The sequence below is a fragment of the Eschscholzia californica genome, unplaced genomic scaffold (assembly GCF_041429995.1).
Source record: "Eschscholzia californica isolate CP2 unplaced genomic scaffold, dmEscCali1.0.p SCAF_6, whole genome shotgun sequence".
In the NCBI taxonomy this organism is placed as follows: Eukaryota; Viridiplantae; Streptophyta; class Magnoliopsida; order Ranunculales; family Papaveraceae; genus Eschscholzia; species Eschscholzia californica.
Window position 1 is genome coordinate 9,256,301 of NW_028238483.1, and position 20,682 is coordinate 9,276,982.

General features: G+C 37.0%; 1 pseudogene across 1 annotated transcript; it reads left to right on the forward strand.

The window, feature by feature from the left end:
• The first annotated feature begins 18,608 nt into the window (after positions 1-18,608).
• On the forward strand, positions 18,609-19,875 carry LOC147531612 (fasciclin-like arabinogalactan protein 14 pseudogene; annotated as a pseudogene). The gene has a single exon (XR_015228148.1). The product of XR_015228148.1 is annotated as a fasciclin-like arabinogalactan protein 14 pseudogene (transcript).
• Positions 19,876-20,682: the final 807 nt, after the last annotated feature.

The window sequence follows — 20,682 nt, forward strand, 5'->3', positions numbered from 1 at the left end:
CTCAGACTCGGTTATTGATCCCTTTTGGGACACTCCAGACGTCTCCTCAAGAACGTCTATGGAGATAGTGGATATTCTATCCACTAAGCTTGCAGATGATTTTTTGCCATCAACAGATATATTGGCCCTTCACTATTATGTCGATCCTTTTGATAACTTTCTACTCGTTGGTCCTAGTATTTATAGTTACTTAGTGGATTGTGCATCCACTAAGTTTGGGGATTGCCCTTCTTCTTTGGTAGTCTCACATGCACTCTCTGCAATTCACCAAAATGTGAGACTATCGTTTACTGAAAAATTTGTGTTTTGGGTGGACCCGCAGATGTATCGATTATTGGTTTACAGTTAGTTACATATCTGTAATCCAGTAGGTATAATTATTTCTATTTTTCGAATCATCTGTTTCGTCTGGCTGAAGACGTTAAACTTAGCGCTTTCTGGGAGGCAACCCACGGTTAGGACATTATAATCAGGTAATATCTTTCCCTTCACCCTGTTATTTTCTGCATAGTCTTCAGAACATTGAGGACAATGTTCGGTTTAAGTTTGGAGATAGGGGATTGAAACTTTTGTTAAGTCCTTATTTCAAAAATTCAAAAGGGTTTAAAATTTTTCAAAATTTATATATCATCAAAGGATTCAACTTAAGTATGATGCATCAAATTAAAAGTATAGATAATGAATTGAAAATTTATTTAACGAACTAAAATGAATTAAACTATGAAGCATTAATCAAGAGTTAATCAAAAAATATATCTCTAAAAGATTAAAAATAGGTTTCATCGTAAGATCCTAGATAGAGAGTCTTTGCTAATCATGATCGAGATTTAAACAAATATGAAATGTAAGAGAGAAAATGGAAGAAGAATCATAACTTTTCTTACTGATTTTCCTGTCTATCTGCCAAACACGCCTTAAGAGAAAACGATTTTCTCGTCTTCTCAGAAATATTTTCTCTGTGGGAAAATAGTTTTCCAATCAATTTTCTCGTCTTCCCCACTGTTTTATCTCTACTGTTTTCTCTCTTTTCTTCTCACTCTCTCTTTCTCAACAGAAACCATAACAACAAAAAGAAGAGGAAGAAAAGAAGATAGATAATAAAAACTAAAAATCACATGTCAACCTTTGTTCTCTGATTCTTCTCTCTTTCTCACTATACAAATCACTCTTTCTCAATTTCTCTCACTTTCTGTTTCTATTATTTCTCTCACAAAAATAAAGAAAGCAGTAGAAGATCATGGTGATTTAGATATCTCTCTCTTAATTTCAGTCTATTTTCTCCCAATCTCTATTCTGTTTTCTTTCTCTCACTAAAATAAAAACAGAAGAAGGAGATGAAGATGATGGTAATAACTCTCTCTGTTTTCCTTCTCTTTCTTTCTCTGATTTTTCTAATTTAGTTGGGCTTTTGACCCCCAAAGATGAGATAATCACCATGGTGCTCTTTCTCTGTCTTTATAGAATAAGAAGAGAAATAAAAATCCATTCTTTCCTTCTTCCTTTCTCTCCTAAAAACTGCAACCAAATCCCTCTTCCACAAACATCTTCTCTTCTTTCCTTCTATGAGAAATATTCATAATCTCCAACCGGATATGTTATGAGAGATAATGGAGAATCTCTTTGCTTCTTACTACTGTAAATAGGAGATCACCTCCAACACCTTCCCTTTTTAGATTTCGATTTCAAAGAAACTTTCTGTTCTTTAATTTCTAGAGAAAGAAATATTTATTTTCCATTTACGATGAAGCTCCAAGAAAATCACGATTTTATGGTATCTCTAGCTCAAGCCCAATTTCTTTCTATTTCCCACTCTCTCTCTCTAGTGTTAAAAACGAAAACTTTCGTTTTTAAACAAAGATAAGAGAAAAAGAAGTAGGTAGTTATTACCCAATCAAACGTGTATATTGCTAGTTATAAGGAGGATGTTTCTGTGTATCGTGGAGCAGTTTAAGAAGATGTAACAAGCTCCAAAGATGGTGCCATATGGTCGTGAGCAACAACAGCCGTCTGATCTGGGTATAAAGTCCGAGATGATCTACACTCGGATACAAGGAAGCGTGGACTCCTGGAGGAACCCGGTACACACCTAGAGATGCCCGAAAACATCCCGCATGGTTTCCCAACCATGCGATCTGATTCCCTCTTGCGCGCCACATGTCGCCAAATGCCCATGTTAACATTTAGTCAACTGATTTCCGTCGAACTTTGACTTTCTCTACTTTGTTCATCTGAACTCCGATTCGACTTCCGCTTTCACCATTGGGTTTGTCCTGGACTCCACATTTCATTCGAGCACCAAGGTTGACCAAAGTTATCATAACCAATAAATGACCAAAATGCCCTTAACATGCCTTTCTCTCGATTTTAACCGTTTTCACACTAAACTCCGTAAAAGACACCTGAGAAGAAAAACAAACAATTCATCAGAGTAACTGCTCGAAATGGACTAACTAGCTCAAGTTAAGAGATTCAGATGGGACATTTTCATTTTCACGTCTAAGACGCGTCTGGCACGTCCCGAACATCTCGGACTTCATGTCCGAGATGGGGACAACTCGGTCAGACGCGTCTTGGACGCGTCTAAGGCTGAGGGACGCGTCTGGCCTAGGGTCAGGACGCATCCAAGCCTATGGACCCGACACGTTTGGAACATGCTATTTTGGTCCGACTAGTGCTAGGCCTTGGTCCTAGACTTGTCATGGGGCAACTCGGGCTAGCCAAGGGGACTGTTGACCAAGTTTGACTTAGATCTTTCGAGTATGACTCGGGCCTTAATCCGAGTGGGAGGTCTTGACTTTTCTCTTCGTATTTCAACCAATTTTTTCGAAATCGATCCGGGCCATCCGAGGGCCCAAACAGAGTTTTTCCTTAAATCGATTTTAGAAATCATTAAGGAAGAAACATAACGTGCCATTAGTTTATATTTTACGAAAATAAACCTAAAAGTCCGTTAAACATAGAGATGTCACAATTTTCCACGAATAGCGAAACTATAAACGAATCTAGGGTACATACTTTATTTTATGAATGTCATATTTTGTATGTATGTATATGTGAATGCGTAGAATAGTTTTGCATTTAGATAAGTAATCGACTCTTGTTTCTAAGCACAAGTGAATGAATATGTGCCCGAATAATACTTAGAGTATAGGGTCATAGGATCCATTGATTAACCGAACGATGAGATCATGGTTCGAGTGGGAGTAATCAATGGAGGTTCAAGGACGTAAATCAAAACGAACCATAGGCGGACAAGAGGTAACCTAAAACATTAGATCTTTTAGGGGCTATACTAGGAACTACTTAATTCCTTACGTAAACTCACATAAACTTTACGTATTGAAGTCATGAATGGTTACGATAGAGTTCACTGTAACGCATTCTTGATCAATTATGTAAAAGTCCCCAATTTTTTTTTTAGTAAAGCCTACCCAGATTAAGACACCTGTTGAGCCCTTGTTCATCGATGGTGGGTCTGCCTCCGCAGGGTGCCATCTTTTACCTCAGGACAGTACGGGTAGATCTATGAAGATGTCTAAATGTCTAATTGGTTATTCTCAACGAGTCAGCAAAAGGGTTTTGGATTTCGATGCAAAGGATGAATTGAACAGATAAATGTGTTATTCATCAAAAAAGAGTCACAGGAGTATGATCAGTAAAGAGTTATCAACCCAGAAAGATGGGGTTAAGGGTTGTGCCCTAGTACGCTTAACCTCAAAGAAATGGGGTTTTGGAGTCGCATTATTCAACCGGGGGCGGTTTTCATTGAATAATGCGGAAAAACTGTGTTTTCCTATGATAATAAGTTTTTGGATTTTGCTTTTTCTTTTAGTGTAGAGTATATATGACTATTAGAAAATAGTTTTCCAACCTTCGTTCATTCCTCAAGAAGGAATGAAACGAAACTTATTTCCTTGATTGGATTAGAATCCGAGAAACGCTCTCGAATTCGAAACAAAGAAAATGTCCGAAAATATCTCATTCCTAATGTTCGCTGATACCTCAGTTTGTGAAGAAAACTGAAAAGAACATTGAGGAACGTTTGAATCTAAGAAACAAGTTCTTCAAATTCAGCAACTAAAGGAACATAAGAAGAGTTCTTATGGTTCATAGGGACAAATGGTCAGAGTTTGAAAAGCAATGGCTAGGCCATTATAGGAAACTATCCTAAGTACCTGGAAGACAAAAGAAGGGGAATTGCGAATTCCGGTTTATGTATCTTTGTCAACTAAGTTATTTTGGCAAGTATTGTAGACTCCCTTCATCATGTGTTTAAAACCGGATGTGCAGCTCAGTAGGAGCTCAAGGTAATTACATACTTGTCTAAAAGGAGAAAAGGTCCAAGAGGGAGCAGAAGCAAGTGATTACTAAGGATGCTGAATTGGATCAAAGTCTTCTTTTAGCCACTGATCTAGCTTAGAACTGAATAAGTGTTATTATGTTCTTCTAGAAACATCTAATGTTTTAAACCAGTGTTACATTAACAAAGTCGGTTCTAAGAGAATTGAAACGTTAACAATAATACCATAGGCTATAATCAAAGGATTCAAACCGAGTCAACTCTGGTTTTGTCATTGCGTCAAATTGACATAAGACACATGAAGAAGATCCCTTGGTATGGAGTTCTAAGTCCAATGATTTAGAATCATACGACACATGTGAATTTTGTTCAAAAGGACTATTTCACAAAGTCACCTTTTCGAAAGGAAGATATGACTAGTGAACTAATAGTCTTCATACATACGGATGTATGTAAAACTATTAAAGCACTAACTAGAGTTAACTAGAATCCACTTGACAAAAATATAAGTCATTCGATTGGATCGAAATGGTGAATATTTGAGTCAGAAATTTGATGACCATCAAAGAAGTTGAGAAATAGTTTCTCACCTTGCTCCACAAACACATCATATGGGTGATGAACCTAGTGGGAGTCATCGAACATGTTAGACATGAGTCAATCAAGATGGGTATATGCCAATCTTCTGAACACTTTCTGGGATATATTTGCAAACAAGTTCGTTCTTCCTACCTGACCACATTCCGTCTAAAAGCCGAAAGACAAACTATTTCTTTATGAATAAAGAAATATAGGAGATTCTTCTACAACCTATCAGAGAACAAAGCGTTTGTTGCTCGTGATGTGTCTTCTTTGAAATAATGGTTATTTCCAAGAAGACAAGTAGGAGAAATTTAAATATCGAAGAAATTCGATAAGAGCAACAAACTGACAATGGTATTACAAACCAACGGTGGTATACGAATGTCAGAAATTGCGGTTCCTATCTAATTTAGCCGATAGATATGGAAATAGAGGTAGAGATAGTAGATCTCAAAGATCCTTTCGCATAGGTCGAATTAGATTTGCGGGAGAGAGTTAAGAGCGTCTCAAAGTTGTTCAAACACCTCGTAGGCCTTGAAGGCTCATAGATCTCTCTCAGGGGACTAAATCCTACTGAAGAAGAGATGAGATACCTACATAAAAGCTATGACGGAATCACTCTGAAATATGGCTTGGAATCATAAGATCAGAATGGAATCCACGTCTGAAATCAAGTTTGGAACTTGATTATTTTCTTAAAGGAATAGAGTTCCTGTTAAGTACACATAGGTTTTTCAAGGAATTTGAAAAACGACAAGGATGGAAACATTAGTGTTTCCCAGAGCTAGACTAGAAAAGAAGCTAAGCAAAAGAATGTGCACATGACACATTTCGAAGGAGAGTTGACCATCTTGAAAGCTAAGTGACAATTGCAAGCTTTAGAAATCCATCGAAGGATTAAACTATGCAAGTAGGAGTAGGAATCTTCGATTCTGCAAAGTAATCAAAAGTTGGTTTCTTTAAGAATGAAGAGAAATCTTGAATTCAGATAGTTCAATAAGGTTAGTGGGAGTGATCTACTTTTCTTTGGTCTGGTATGTAGACGACATACTAGAGATTGAGAAAAACATTCTCATGTTGAAAACAGTTTAGAACTGGCTCAATAAAAAGGACCACACACAAAGGTGAAAGGCTTTTGGGCATCAAAGCTCTATAGGAATAGATCGAGAAGATGATAAGACTTATTCAAAAAAAGTCTTGAAAAGTTTAATGTGAAAGACTCAAAAGAGTAATTCTACCCAAGTCTCAAGAAACATAGCTTGGCAAGATTCAGAATTCGAGATATTCCGATGAACAAGGATGCATGAGAAAAGATGGTTGTGCTGAAAGCATAAGATCGGTCATGTTAGACATGATTAGCGTTCACCTATCTAAATATCTGATCTGGATAGCAACTGAGAAATATCATAAAGTATTTGAGAAAGACTTATGATAGATTCTCAGTACAATGCAAGGAAATAAAACAAAACAGTCATATGTTGCAAGCTTCCAGAACAAGATGACAATCTTAACATGAAAGAAAAGTAAGCTGGAAAGGTTCCAGGAAGAGACTGTTGCAAACTCTACGAATAAAAGAAAATAGTTAAAGCTTTAGAAGTTTTAATATAGTATTGGAATACTAAAGATTATCATCAGGATGATAACCAACAAAATCCACATATATTAGATCTACTAAACTGTCACCTTAGACTAAGCGTGAAAGTCATATTAGGGTCATAGGGATTAAGCTTTCTAGAAAAGCTTAGACTGGTAAACTTGAGGGTGTAAGGAGTTACACGGGAAGGCTCAAATTTGAAAACTCTTATTCCCAGAAATAAGTTACTTATTTCGTCATTAAATCGTGGTTTAGTATTTAACCGACAGTCTAAAAATTGTAAAGCACTCCAAGTAGGATTATCAAATACGTGATCTGGTGAATGAAACCCCACTAAGTGAATTTGGAATAGATTCATTATTAAGTTCCTAGTGCAGGTCATTGCATGGACAACAATGACTTACGAAGACTAGCATGGGAAATTGACTGATGGCGCAGTTTCATGGGCTATACGAATTGGGAATTCGAGTCAATTACATAGGTGTATGATTGAGAATATACACTGGATAACCCAACATGAGAGTTCTTCAATGAGTAATGAAATATGTCATGAACTTTCATAGGCAAGATTGGAAAGATTTCTTAAACATGAGTGCTCCACTCATCTTATGTAAGGAGTGTCAAACTTTGGTACCGCCAAACGCCGTGCCGTAAAAGGAGGTTATAAAAGCGGATTACCGAGAATGACACGATAGACATGAAGTTAAGTGAGAGTACAAGACTGGATTATGTCTGCCTAACTAGGTTAGGATTAATATCTTCGGGCCACTTGAGGAGAAGCAACTGAAAATGTACGACCGTACTCTAATGGATTAATAGTTAATCATTAGCTTTGACAGTTGTTCTCCAGATCAAGAAAGTCTGAAAAGATATGACATATCAGATGAGATGCGAAGTGACATGGGAATCGAGCATTACACTTTATCCGAAAGATCATCTAGTCTAGTTCAATTAGGGATCGCAATGCTTAGCTAGAAGCCGCTTACGATCGTCGGATCACTTCGGTAATTCGTGTCTAACATAGACCGGATCCTACAACGGGTTACACCAAAGAGTGGTAGCTTGATCGGAGAGAGTTGACTCATGGGAGCTTGCTATAGATGGATATGATCCAGTCTGATAATGCCAAAAAGATAGAAATAATCGGGCTCTAAAGAGGAATCTGTAAAGGTGGAAAAACCCACTTATGGGGTGTCCTGATCAAGCCCATTAGGGAGTTGACTAAGACCGGCCATAAGAGTAGGGTGGGCCGACCAGGCCGAGCCCATTAGTGGGCTTAAGTGGCCGGTCACACACTAATTAGGGGAAACCCTAATTTTAGTGAGAAAGAGTTCTGACACGTTTATTTTTTTCTGGGACACTCATGGAACCCTAATTGGACCCAAATTCTAGTTAGGGTTTTCCTATATAAGGGTTATTAGAGAACAGAAAAAGGGTTGGATTTTTCTCAAGAGAAAACAACTTCTCTCTCACAATATACAGCTAAATAGTGTGAGAGGGTTTTAGAGAAAAAGCTCTCAATCTATCTATGGAGTCAAAAGAAGAATAGTTCTTCTTCTCAACCTCCAATGGAGTTTTATAGACAACAAGAAGGGAGATCAGTTATTTACTCGGGTGTCTCAAGTAGAGGAGCGACAATTATAGCTCTCATCTTTTTCAGAATAAAGTCATAGGAATCTAGTTCGTGAGAAAGCGAATCCAGGTATTCTTCTTTCAGTTTCTAGTTCATTATTAGTTCATGCATATGATCCTGGTTAAACTAGTGTTAATTATATGATGATTGAGATTCCGCTTACAACATTAGTTAGATGATTATGTGTATTAGATACTACCAACACTTTATTCTTAAAGAAACTTGACTTCTCTGGATAAGATATGTGTAACACTCAAGGCAACCATAAATCTGTCTATGGACAACCACCATCATATATTATAGCTTATTCATATTTCATTTTCAATTCTTTTTTTTTTGCCTCCAAGCAGTCTCATACGGTCCCAAGCAAGTTACTGGATAGTTATCTTTTAATTAGCATATCGAGCAAAGAGAGCGTTGATCTCCTCACTTCATTAAGGGCTAGACAATCTTCCAAAACTATATACATGATACTTTCGTACCACCAGTTTGGAGAGACAAGGAAGTATTTCATGCTATAAAGGATAATTTTTTTTGGTTTGCCATTTGTTTCCCCTAACGTCATTTCTTCTCCTAGTTGGTAAAGCTCGCCTACACACTGACATTGTCGGTGACCTTTAATATATTTTATTTTCAAAGTTTCCCTCCTATCTTCCCCTCGACCACCTTTGACCACCAACACCACTATTTCTCTCTCTTCTCTCTCTCTCTTTTGGCTAAATTTCTCTCTAATTTCACTGTTCCGGCAAAGAGAACTCTCTTCTTTAGAACAATGATGATTGAGAGAGAGGAAATTTAATTTAGAGAGAGAGAAAAATGGTGGTGGTGGTGGTAAGAGGTAGTGACTGGAGTTAGTGGTCGGAGATTGGAGCAGATGAAGAAGTTTTGTTGCCTAAAAGAGTTCTATAAAACCTACAATTTCCTTTTACAATTTTGTAATCCAGAAGAATTTTCATGTTTCTTCAAAACGAAGACCTATTTTTGAACTCTAATATGCGAAACTGGAATTGGTATATCTCAAGAACATAATATAAACTAAATGGAAACATCCTTGATTCTCGGTATGAATGTTGCTGGTTATGAACAACCCTTTCGCTTAGTTTAAGCAATCTCCTATAGTTATTCTTTTAGATTGGTTCACCATCTTCTCTCAAATCACTTACAACTCCACTAACATTGATGGATACTCAACTTCTATTGACAAGAGAAGAGGGACTAGGTATAGTATTAGAGTAGTGTGTATCCATCATTAACACGATAATATAAATGTTGTTATTTTCACGAATGTTAGTAGCTAATATTGAACACCATACATAACCTTTGACTATTCTATGGTCAATCATAACAAAGTTAAGAGTAGGCAACAATCAAGGTATATCAACATATAACTACATTCAAAGTTTGTAAATGTTCAATTTATGGTGGATGGCCACCACACTTTGTAACTACCACCACCATGAGTTCTCCACCATTATTTATATTCAACTCTTTTATGAGGTATGTGCGCAGAGCTCAAGGCGTCGAGCTTACATCTGCATACTTCCTAAATAGAGGTGAGGTTACTGACCTTAACTCAGATCCACCCTTTTGCTATCTTTTAAGTCTTAAAAGAATTCAAGGTGCCTAGAAGACTTACCTGCCTCCCACATTCGGTCTTAGGTGGCAGATTTCTTCTGAGTCCACCTCTTTGTTTGTTAAGTCAAGGTCATGCTTGTGCGTATTCAGGGATCATATATGTGCTTCCCAGGTCAATAATTTGACTTCTTAGACTGCTTAAGGTTGACTGATATTTGTCTTAGTTTCAACAGGTCTAACACGCGCATCAAGTGCTGGATTATTCTGAAAGCTGGTTGGCAGAGACACACCTCTTGCTTTGTCTTAAGGTATGAGTTACCTCTTTAAATTATGATTATTAATAATATAAATTCTCCCTGTGATTGTCCATGATAAGTAGATAAGAATTGAGCTCTTCCTGGTCCTTAACATCTTTGCATTCTGGTAAGGAGTGGGGGCACTCGTGCTGAGCCAAATATTGGTCAGCTTCAACCCTGACAAGGAAGTTAACTGATTGACGGTTTGAAACCATCATCGCAACTTTTGGCCTTTTGCCGAAAATCCTCCTCGAGGTTTTTAGGATTTCAGGTGAAGCTCACTACGCCGAAGTACTAAGAGGGTGTTTGATTTTTGCACTTATTAAGTGATTTTCACTTAATAAGTACTGCGGGCCGGCAATTTTAGGTCGTTTCTTTTTTCACTTAATAAGTGAATATCACTTGTAAGTGGGGCCAAAGTAGGTAAAAAAGAGTAAGCTCCAAGTAATTAGTTTCTAAGTGCTAATAAAGATATTTTTATCCTCTCCGAATATAATAAGAGTTAATTCCTATTTAGCCCCCTACTTTGTGACCAGCTTCCTATTTGGCCCCCTTTTTTCTGTAAATTCAAATATGGCCCCGTTTTGTTAACACCGTCAGTTAATTTTAGTGGTTAACTCTTTTATTTCCATTATTGCCCTTCCAATAAAAGAAATTTTGGAAATTCAGATTTGGCCCCCTTTTGATATGGGTCAATTCTAAAAAAAATCAATTATTTTGCATAAAATTAAGGGGTCAAAATAGAATTCAATCTAAAAACACTTAAGATACCTCATCCTTCCCTCTCTCTCATCCACATCATCAAAACCAGACACCTCATCATCTTCTCCGATGAAGATCGCCGGCCGGCCAATATTTCCGGTGACCTTCAAACTTCAAAAAAAAAAAAAAAATATTTCTTTCTCTCTCTACTCTCTACTCTCTACTCTCTTCTTCTTCTCTCCTTTCTTTTCTCTCTCTTCTTTCTTCTCTCTCTCTTTCTTTTCTCTCTATCTATATTCTCTCTCTATTCTCTCTCTCTCTCTCTCTCTATTTCTATCAATTTCCGGCGAAGAGGAGTTCCCCTTCGCCGGAGGGTCTGGTTTTCCAGACCTTCAAGGTCTGGTCGACCAGACCTTCCCGGTCTGGTTTCCAGGCCTTCTCGGTTGGTTTCCAGACCTTGAAGGTCTGGAAAACCAGACCCTCCGGCGAAGGGGAACTCCCCTTCGCCGGAGATTGATAGAAATAGAGAGAGAGGGAGAGAATAGAGAGATAATATAGATAGAGAGAGAGAGAGAAGAAAGAAGAGAGAGAAAAGAAAGGAGAGAAAAAGAAGAGAGTAGAGAGAGAGAGAAATTTTTTTTTTGGAGTTTGAAGGTCGCCAGAAATATTGGCCTGCCGGCGACCTTTATCGGGAAGATGATGATGTGTCTGGTTTTGATGATGTGGATGAGAGAGAGGGAAGGATGAGGTATCTTAAGTGTTTTTAGATTGAATTCTATTTTGGCCCCTTAATTTTGTCCAAAATGATTGATTTTTTTTTAGAATTGACCCATATCAAAAGGGGGCCAAATCTGAATTTCCAAAATCTCTTTTATTACAAGGGCAATAATGGAAACAAAAGAGTTAACCACTAAAATTAACTGACGGTGTTAACAAAAGGGGGACATATTTGAATTTACAGAAAAAAAGGGGGCCAAATAGGAAGCTGGTCACAAAGTAGGGGGCCAAATAGGAATTAACTCATATAATAATTACCAATATAATTATTACAAAAAAAAAAAAACTCTTAAACAATTGATAAGTAAAAATCTTTTATGACTTTAGCAATAACTCTTTTCCTTCTTCACTCATCCTTCACCTAAGCTTTTCTCCCAAATTTTTTTCACATCTCTTCCTTCATCAATCACGGAATCACCCAAACTCCATCTTGCAACGTAAGTTATTTCTCCTTCATAATATTTAATTATTTGAGGTTAATATTTTCAACAAAAAATATTCATAAACCGTAATTCTCTTGTATCCAAACTCGTGAGCATAATGAACTAGTATGTAATGCTAATGTGTAAATACTTTAAGGTCAAAATAGACAATTTCTCATTTTTATGACATTTAGAATTATTATAAAAATAAAAATCAAACACTTAGAAGTGATGGAAAACAAACGCCATAGCACTCACAAGTGATATCACTTACTAAGTGATTATCACTTAATAAGTGGTAGCACTTATAAGTGCTAAAAAACCAAACACCCTCTAGGCATCGTGAGAAAAAAATGAATTATTTAAGACAAAGATGGAGGAGAGCGAAAGGTAAAAATAGAGAAACATAGTGGTGGTCGGAAGTGGTGATTGTGGGCGGAGCTGGTGCTCTGAAGTAAGGGTGAAGGTGAGTAAAATATAGACAAGTTGATTTTTAGACTCATAATAAAAATGACCCCTATCAATTAGGGCTAAGTACGGTTTACCAAAGTCTTTATATCGGGAGAATATCTTGGATGCTCCATGGCCGGGCCTTTTTTAGTTTCGAGATTTGTCTTAGAGTAGGAAAGGAGGGCTTGTCTCAGCTTCATAATTTTTATTTTCTTCTTCCTACATCTTCCTTCCCGCCACCATCAAACTCCGACGACCTCTGCTGTATTCCAGCAACTTCCACCATTAACATTTACCCTAAAAATCAAAAACCTAATCAAATAACAAACCTTCTTTATGAACAACTCCTCATGCTTTTCCATGCCCGTCGTCCTGCAACAAAAAAACGAAAACGCTAAAAATCAAAACTTGAAGCCAATAAAAGAGTCTAGCTAATGTTTATTGAAGTAGAACTTGGATGATAACTGATGAGTACGTAAAGTACTCCCTTTTTGGGCTTTATTTTATAATCTTTACATGTTAATTTTGATGGGTTTAATTAAGTTACATGTTTTTGAAGGAAAATCTCAAATGTATAAAGAAGTTATTAATACAAGAAGTTGATGAAGATATCCAGAATAGATGTATGACTCGGGTCGGAATCAAACTAATTAATGAGCCATTGTTGCTGATAACTTGTGAAGAACATTGAAAGTGGTGATGAGTTCAGCATGATGTCATCATCTACTAATGGGTGGAAATATCTAGGCGGGTGCTAATAACATTTCTTTAGAGTGCCTTTAATGCTCCTTTCATAGATGAATAGACTGCCCAGCTCGTCAATACCAAGAAGGCTCAAAGTGGCATACGAATCTTCTCTCCCAAGCTGGTCGCTCGATTGTGGTTTCCACCATAGCAGCGCCCGTTCCCCGATACCAAATGCAATGTTTTGCCATTCCAAAGGGCATAAGCAACCGCATTGAGATCTTGCAAAGGTCTTTTTGGTGGGGAAAATCTAAGTCCATTCATACTATAAAATGGTCCCAAATCTGCAGACCAAGGAAAGAAGGTGGTCTAGGGTTCAGACTACCTACGATTGATAACCAAGCCTTCCTCAGTAAATTAGTGTGGAGAAGACTGAAAAATCCAGAGGCTCCTTGGGCTAGGATTCTGAAGTATAAATACTTTCCTAAACAGCCTAAACCCAGAGCCGCCAATCAAACTCATTCTTGACTTTAGAAATCTATTTTCAAACATTATGATCAGGTGTCAAAGTTAATTTTTTGGGAGGTTAAAAAAGGAACCAAGGTGAATATATGGAATGACTTCTGGATTCCAAATCACCCCCCGCCCATCACTAATGATTCCAATAGCGAGCTAGAGAGGGTATCCCAACTTATTGTCAATAACAAGTGGAATAAGAATGTTATCTCACAAATATTTGACCCTAATATATGTAATGCTATTCTTAGTATTAATTTACAGGAAACGCACGAGGATACGATGAGATGGACATTGACAAAACCAGGTAACTTTTCTATACGATCTATGTACCACTTTTTACGACAAAACAACCAAAACAACCATGATACGGATTTGATCAAATGGAATTTCATATGGGAAATCAAAACCATTCCAAGAATTAAGCTATTCTTATGGAAATGTTGTACCAACATTCTACCGGTAAGAGATAGAATTGGGAAATATATAGGCAATATCACTAATTGTACCTATTGTGATGAAATAGAAACAATTTCTCATGTACTACTTAAGTGTGCGTATGCTAGACATATCTGGTTTCATTTTCACGTACAGTCAGATAATATTGACAATCTAGGTGAATGGATTACCCACTGGAAAGACTTAGAGGAAGAACAGGTAATATTATTCGCAAAAATTCTATACCTCATTTGGAAGGCGAGATGTGAAAAAAAATTTGCAGGAAAGGAGCAATCCCCGATGCAGGTTATAGCTTTAATAAAGAACACAATAGCAACTGTTACGGCCACTACGAACACTCAATACAAAACCAGGGAACAGTCTGAACCAGTGCTGGAGAGCAATTATATGATAGTTAAAGTGGATGCATCGTTTACGACGGCATAGGATCCTGCAGGTTATGGATGCTACATGATCGATGAACAATCCAATTTTGTTATGGCATTAGCGGATAATATTCGGGGGCAGAATTCGGAGGAATGTGAATGTCTAGCTATTCTCAAATCATTACAATGGGCTGAAAACCTTCAAATCAAACGGATCCTCATAGAAAGTGACAACCAAAACCTCATCAACAACATTAATAGCACAAGATCCACGATCCATTGGCAGTCAGAGAAGCATCTTCAGGAAATCGGAAAGATCAGGAGTAAATTCGACGACATCTTTTTCAGGCATATTTCGAGAAACAACAATAAAGAAGCAGACAAGTTAGCAACATGGGGAAGGAGGAATATGAAAAGATCCACATGGTCGTCGCTTCTCTCACTGGCCGAGGTTCAGCAATAGTTTCGTTTTTCTTGTTTTCTCAAAAAAAAAAAAAAAAAAAAAAAAAAAAAAAAAAAAAAAAGAAGGCAATGTTAAGGATAGTCCTTAAATTTGGAAAGTGATATTTGGGTTCCAATTAAAGAATTGAGTCTTGTTGGCAATATCACTATAAAGTGAAACCCAGATTTCACAAAAAGAGAAAGTCGGTTGGCAATTACTATGAAATTTCCAATTTAATTATTTTTATCAATAAAGGGTTCAACCAATACAATTGAAAGACACCCCCACACACTAGTGAAAAGAGCAAGTTTAGAGGAGCAACATTAGAGATAAATTAGCTTCTTTGGGTGCAAGAATTTGCGAGATTCAAAGGGCTATATCGAAGACAAGTTATGGAGAAAGACGAGAGGAACGGGCTTCATCAATATCAATTCGGTTTTATCTTCTTCACTCTTTTCCTTTACTTGTTTATCATCAATTGAACCATGTATTTAATATCCATGGGTTTCTAACTCTTCCACTAGGATAGAGGATGAAACCCTAACATTAGTATTTGAAATCGAATATCATATTTATTTTATTATCTCTTGTTAATGTGCTTAATGTTTCATAATTAATCAAACTTCGGTTAGTCTAATAAACTAACCACTTGGATTTGAATTGCAATATATTTTAAGTGAAGTGGGTTATGGGTTTTGATCATTGTTAAAGTGTTTAATTGTCTTATTTTCCAAAAATTGAAGATTGATTTCTAACAATTTTTGAGTTATCAAAAGAGAGATAATAATTTGAATTAGATATTAGATTCGAATATGATTGTTAGTGGTGAATTCCAATATCCTAGATTTAACAACTTATAGTTTTTCATCACAACTTTATTTTATTTTCTAAGTTTCAATTTTTAGCTTTCCGAACATCTTCTCAAAATCAACTATTTTCTTTCCTAGTTTATTAGTTAGTTTTAGGCTTAGACTTAATTCTGAACATATCCTCGTGGGATCGACTTCGTAATACAAACCATATTCACATACGGTTCGTGCACTTGCGAGTTTTAATTTAGTCTAGTTAGTCTATTATTTAGGTTCACTAGACTTCACATCAAGTTTTTGGCGCCGATGCCGGGGAATTGTTTTTAAATTTGGAATTGATGTGAAATCTAGTGAACCTAAATACCAGGCTAACTAGACTAAATTAAACTCGCAAGTGCACGAACTGTATGTGAATATGGCAAGTATTACGAGGTTGATCCCACGGAGATTTGTTTGGAATTAAACCTAAACCTAAAATTAACTAACAAACTAGGAAAGAAAATAGTTGATTTTGAGAAGATATTTGAAACTAAAAATTGGAGAATTTGGAAAACAAAATAAAGTTGTGAGGAAAAACTATGAGATGGTAAGTCTAGGATATTGGAATTCACCACTAACAATCATAGTCTAATCTAATATCTAATTGAAATTATTATCCCTCTTTGATAACTCAAAAATTGTTAGAAATCAATCTTCAATTTTCGGAAAATAATACAATTAAACTCTTTAACAATGATCAAAACCCATAACCCACTTCAATTAAAATATATTACAATTCAAATCCAAGTTGTTAGTTTATTAGACTAACCGAAGTACGATTAATTATGAAACATTAAGCTCATTAACAAGAGATAATAAAATAAATATGATATTCGATTTCAAATACTAATGTTAGGGTTTCATCCTCTATCCTAGTGGAAGAGTTAGAAACCCATGGATATTAAATACATGGTTCAATTGATGATAAACAAGTAAAGAAAAAGAGTGAAGAAAAAACCGAATTGATATTGATGAAGCCCGTTCCTCTCGTCTTTCTCCAAAACTTGTCTTCGATATAGCCCTTGAATCTCCCAAATTCTTGCACCCAAAGAAGCTAATTTATCTCTAATGTTGCTCCTCTAAACTTGTTTTTTTCAGTAGTGTGTGGGGGTGTCTTTAATCCCTTGAGTTGGTTCCCTTTTTATAGTGTCCCAATAGACGTAAATTTTGGAAAAAATTAAAGAATTGGAAACTTTAAAATAATAAGAAGAAACCGAAGTTTTGAAGATACTTCACGGTTTATGCTTCGGCGGTTTTGAATTTTGATGGCTGTTTCCATATTAAAATTGGAAGGCGGTTTAATGGAATTAGAAGGCGGTCTTGGGAATGCATGGAAAGGCGGTTTGGGAAAGCATGGCTGTTTTGATGGATTTAAGAATTTGTTGCTGATTGTCACGGTGACATCATCACTAATATAATATTGCCTTCACGTGGATTGATGCCATTTACATTTTAATTCGAACTAGGGTATATCCCGTGCCCAAGGGCACGAACACTTGTATCAATCAAATGTTACGAAATTTATTATCATATTTTATTGAGAGAGAGAAAAAGATTTTTATTAGTTATTGTTTTTTTGTATTATTTTTTTGTTTATTTTCTCTTAAATTAGTTATTATTTTATTGAGAAAGAGGGAGAGATTTTAATTTCTTTTTTTTAACCATTGAAATTTATTTTGTTTCTTTTTTCGTAAATTAGTTATTTTATTTCTAAGAAGGCAAGGATTATTGTTTTTTAAATAGGTAACTTTGTTTCTACGAAGGACTATATTTTAAATTTTGAGAAGGGGTTCTAGACAATATCCCTTATTAAAAAAGGATGTTTGTCCCAGCCATTGTTTTTCCTTCTGTTTTATTATATAGATTTCAGTCCCTTAGAATCCAGAATTGCCCCCTGTAAAATCCACAACTGCAGAACGCACCCTAAACAAATCATTTTCTTCACCGACTTCACTCTTTATAGTTACCAATCCATATATCTATCTCAATATCCTTAGGAACTTCTTGTATTAGTAACTTCTTTATCTTTTTGGGAGTTTCCTACAAAACCATGTAACTTAATTATTCCACCAAAATTAATACGTAAAGACTATAAAATAAAGCCCAGTGATCTGATAAGAGACACCAGCCCAATGAGCTTTAGCCATTTGAGACCCAAGTCCCCAACTAGGAAGAAACTGAGGTACTTCAAATAGATTCTTCTTCTTTTTCCTCTTTGGTTCCTTTGATGCTAATGTTGCTCTTGCTTCTTCAGCCACCGGAGATGAAGATGTCGAAGAGAAGCAATGTTTCTTCTCATCAGAATAAGCGGATTTCTGAATAGACCTAATGGTCTTTCCATGACTGCTCTGTTAGCTAATATCGCCATTTTCGATGAGAAATAAAGGATCTTCTAGATCCAAACAAAGACATCTTGTATGGTTTTCCAGACAACTCATCGTGCAGAAAACCAGACGAGATTCCGGTGAAGGGGCTCTTCCCTTTGTCGGAATTTAGAGAGAAAAAGACAGATGCTGGGAGAGAGAGAGAGAAGAGAGAAAGAGAGAGAGAAGAGAGAGAGAAGGAAGAGAGAACAAAAAGAGAGAAAGAGAAGAGAGAGAGAGAGGGGAAAAACTCGTAGGCCGTCGCCGGCCGGCGACATTTTTCAAGTTACTCATTTGGGGAATAGATTTTGAAATTCCACCTTTTTCCCCGGATAAATTTCTTATTTCTCCAAATCAGCGGCCTTGGGAATAGATTTTGGAATTTTCACTTTTTCCCTGGATAAATTTCTTATTTCCCCAAATCAGCGGCCTTTCATTAAGTGAACAAAACGAATGGTCGGGGACACAACAATTCAGAGCTTTAAAATAGGTTCAATAAGAAACCATAAACAGTTGCCCCCAAATTCTAACCAAACAACATGTTTCCTCTAAATTTGGAGTAAAAACAGCCCAAGGTTACCAAAAATAGAATTTTGTTTCTCTTTCTACCCTTATCTCTCTCAGTATCTCCTTCTATATGACCCTTCCACATATCATTCTTTTCCATTGAGGTTCATCAATTAGCAAAGATGAATTCCCAATCTGCATCAACCTCTTCATATCTCATCATTTTTCTCTCCTTCTTCCTTCTCTTGTCTTCTACATCAGCCTTCAACATCACTAAGCTTCTCAAATTTTATGATCCTGAATACAGTATATTTAATGACTACCTCACAAAAACCCATCTTGCCGGCGAAATCAATCGTCGTCAAACAATCACCGTTCTTGCAGTCGCGAATTCAGCCATGTCCAAACTCACAAACAAACCAATGAGTGTGATAGAACAAGTCATGAGTCTTCATGTCATTCTTGATTACTATGATGTTGCGAAGTTAGATAAGCTATCAAAAAAGACAGCTCTTTTAACCACACTTTTCCAATCAAGTGGTGTTGCTGATAACAATATAGGGTTTCTAAATGTTACAATAGGTTCAGGTCAAATTCAATTTGGATCTGCCGCTAAGGGTTCCCCACTTACTGCAAATCTTCTTAAAGAAGTTGCAACTCAGCCTTACAACATTTCAGTTTTGCAAATTAGTACTGTTATCATCCCATCTGTTTTGGATAATTCACCACCTTCCAAGACACCGGCTCATGCACCTTCGGTCGCACCGTCACCATCAAAATCTAAGGTGGCTCCAGTTGCATCTCCTCCTAAAAAAGCTGCAAAGCCACCAGCACCTACACCTGCACCAGTATCAGATGCACCAACAGCAGATGCACCAACAGCAGATGCACCATCTGATGATTCACCTGTAAGCTCTCCTCCTTCACCAGGTCCTGCTGGTGGTCCGGGGCCATCTGCGGACGGTCCTGTAGCTGATTCTCCGGGTTCAGAAGCAGATGCAGCGCCCGCACCGAAGAAATCATCCAGTTCAAAAATGAACTTTGGTATGTCTATTGGTGTTTTGTTAATGGTGGTTGTTTCTTCTTGGGTTGCTCTATGAGTAGTTATTTGAAAGGATTTGAAGAATAAGATGAAGAAGAAGAAACCAAGGGAAGCATGGGAATGTTGAAGGGGTGTTGCGTGCTTCTTAATAACCCTAGGTTATAGTTATTCATGCAAATCATTTTGCTATGATCCTTTGGTTTCTCTCTAGCTAATTTAACTATATATAAAACTGAAATGGGGAAACTTGGTGTAGTTAAAACAACCATATACTCTGTATCACATTATTCAGTTTAATAAGTCGGCGGCTTTTGGGCATATAGAATAGTCTTTGGGGAATAAATCCTCGAAGGAATCATATTTTTTTCTACATTTTCGGAGACATATTTTTTAATCAAAAAATTAACTTGATCAAACATTTCCCCCTAATCTTCATCTTCTCTATCACCTTCACCACTAGCACTTCTCATCATCACCATTCCGACCACCATTGTCACCTCTTCTCTCTCCTCTCTTCTCTCTCACTCAGTGTTGCCCTCTATCTCGGTCTTTCCCAGTCTCCCTCTCTCCCACACTATTTCTCTCTCTATCTCTCTCCCCATTTCCCTCTTTAATTCCCTCTTTCCTGCTCCATCTCCCTTATCTCTCTCTAGGTCGCTTTCCCTCTCTTTCCCTCACCAGGCATCTCTCTATCTCACAATTTCTCCCTCTCCCACACAGCTCCGACGAAGGGAAGTGCCCCTTTCGCCGGAACCCCTTTCGTATGAGACGAACTGGTCCTCGATGAGGGTTTCTCTATAAGCCCTCCTCGAGGTCTAAGTCTGGCAAAAGAAATGGATTGAAAGAGAAACAATGAGATAGATAGAGAGAGAAACAATGAGAGATAGAGAGAGAGAGAGAAAGAGAGGGAGAGAGAGTAAGAGAACGAGTGAGAGAAACTGTGTGTGTGAGAGAGAGAGAGAGAGAGAGAGAGAGCAACATAAGAGAAATAGTGATAGGGAAGATGAAAAAATAGAGGGCAATGTTTGATCAAGTCAATTTTTGAGCTAAAAAGAGAATATCCCACCTAAGTCAATGTTTACTGACAAAATCTTTATCTCTTGGAGATTTTTCTTTATTCCTCAA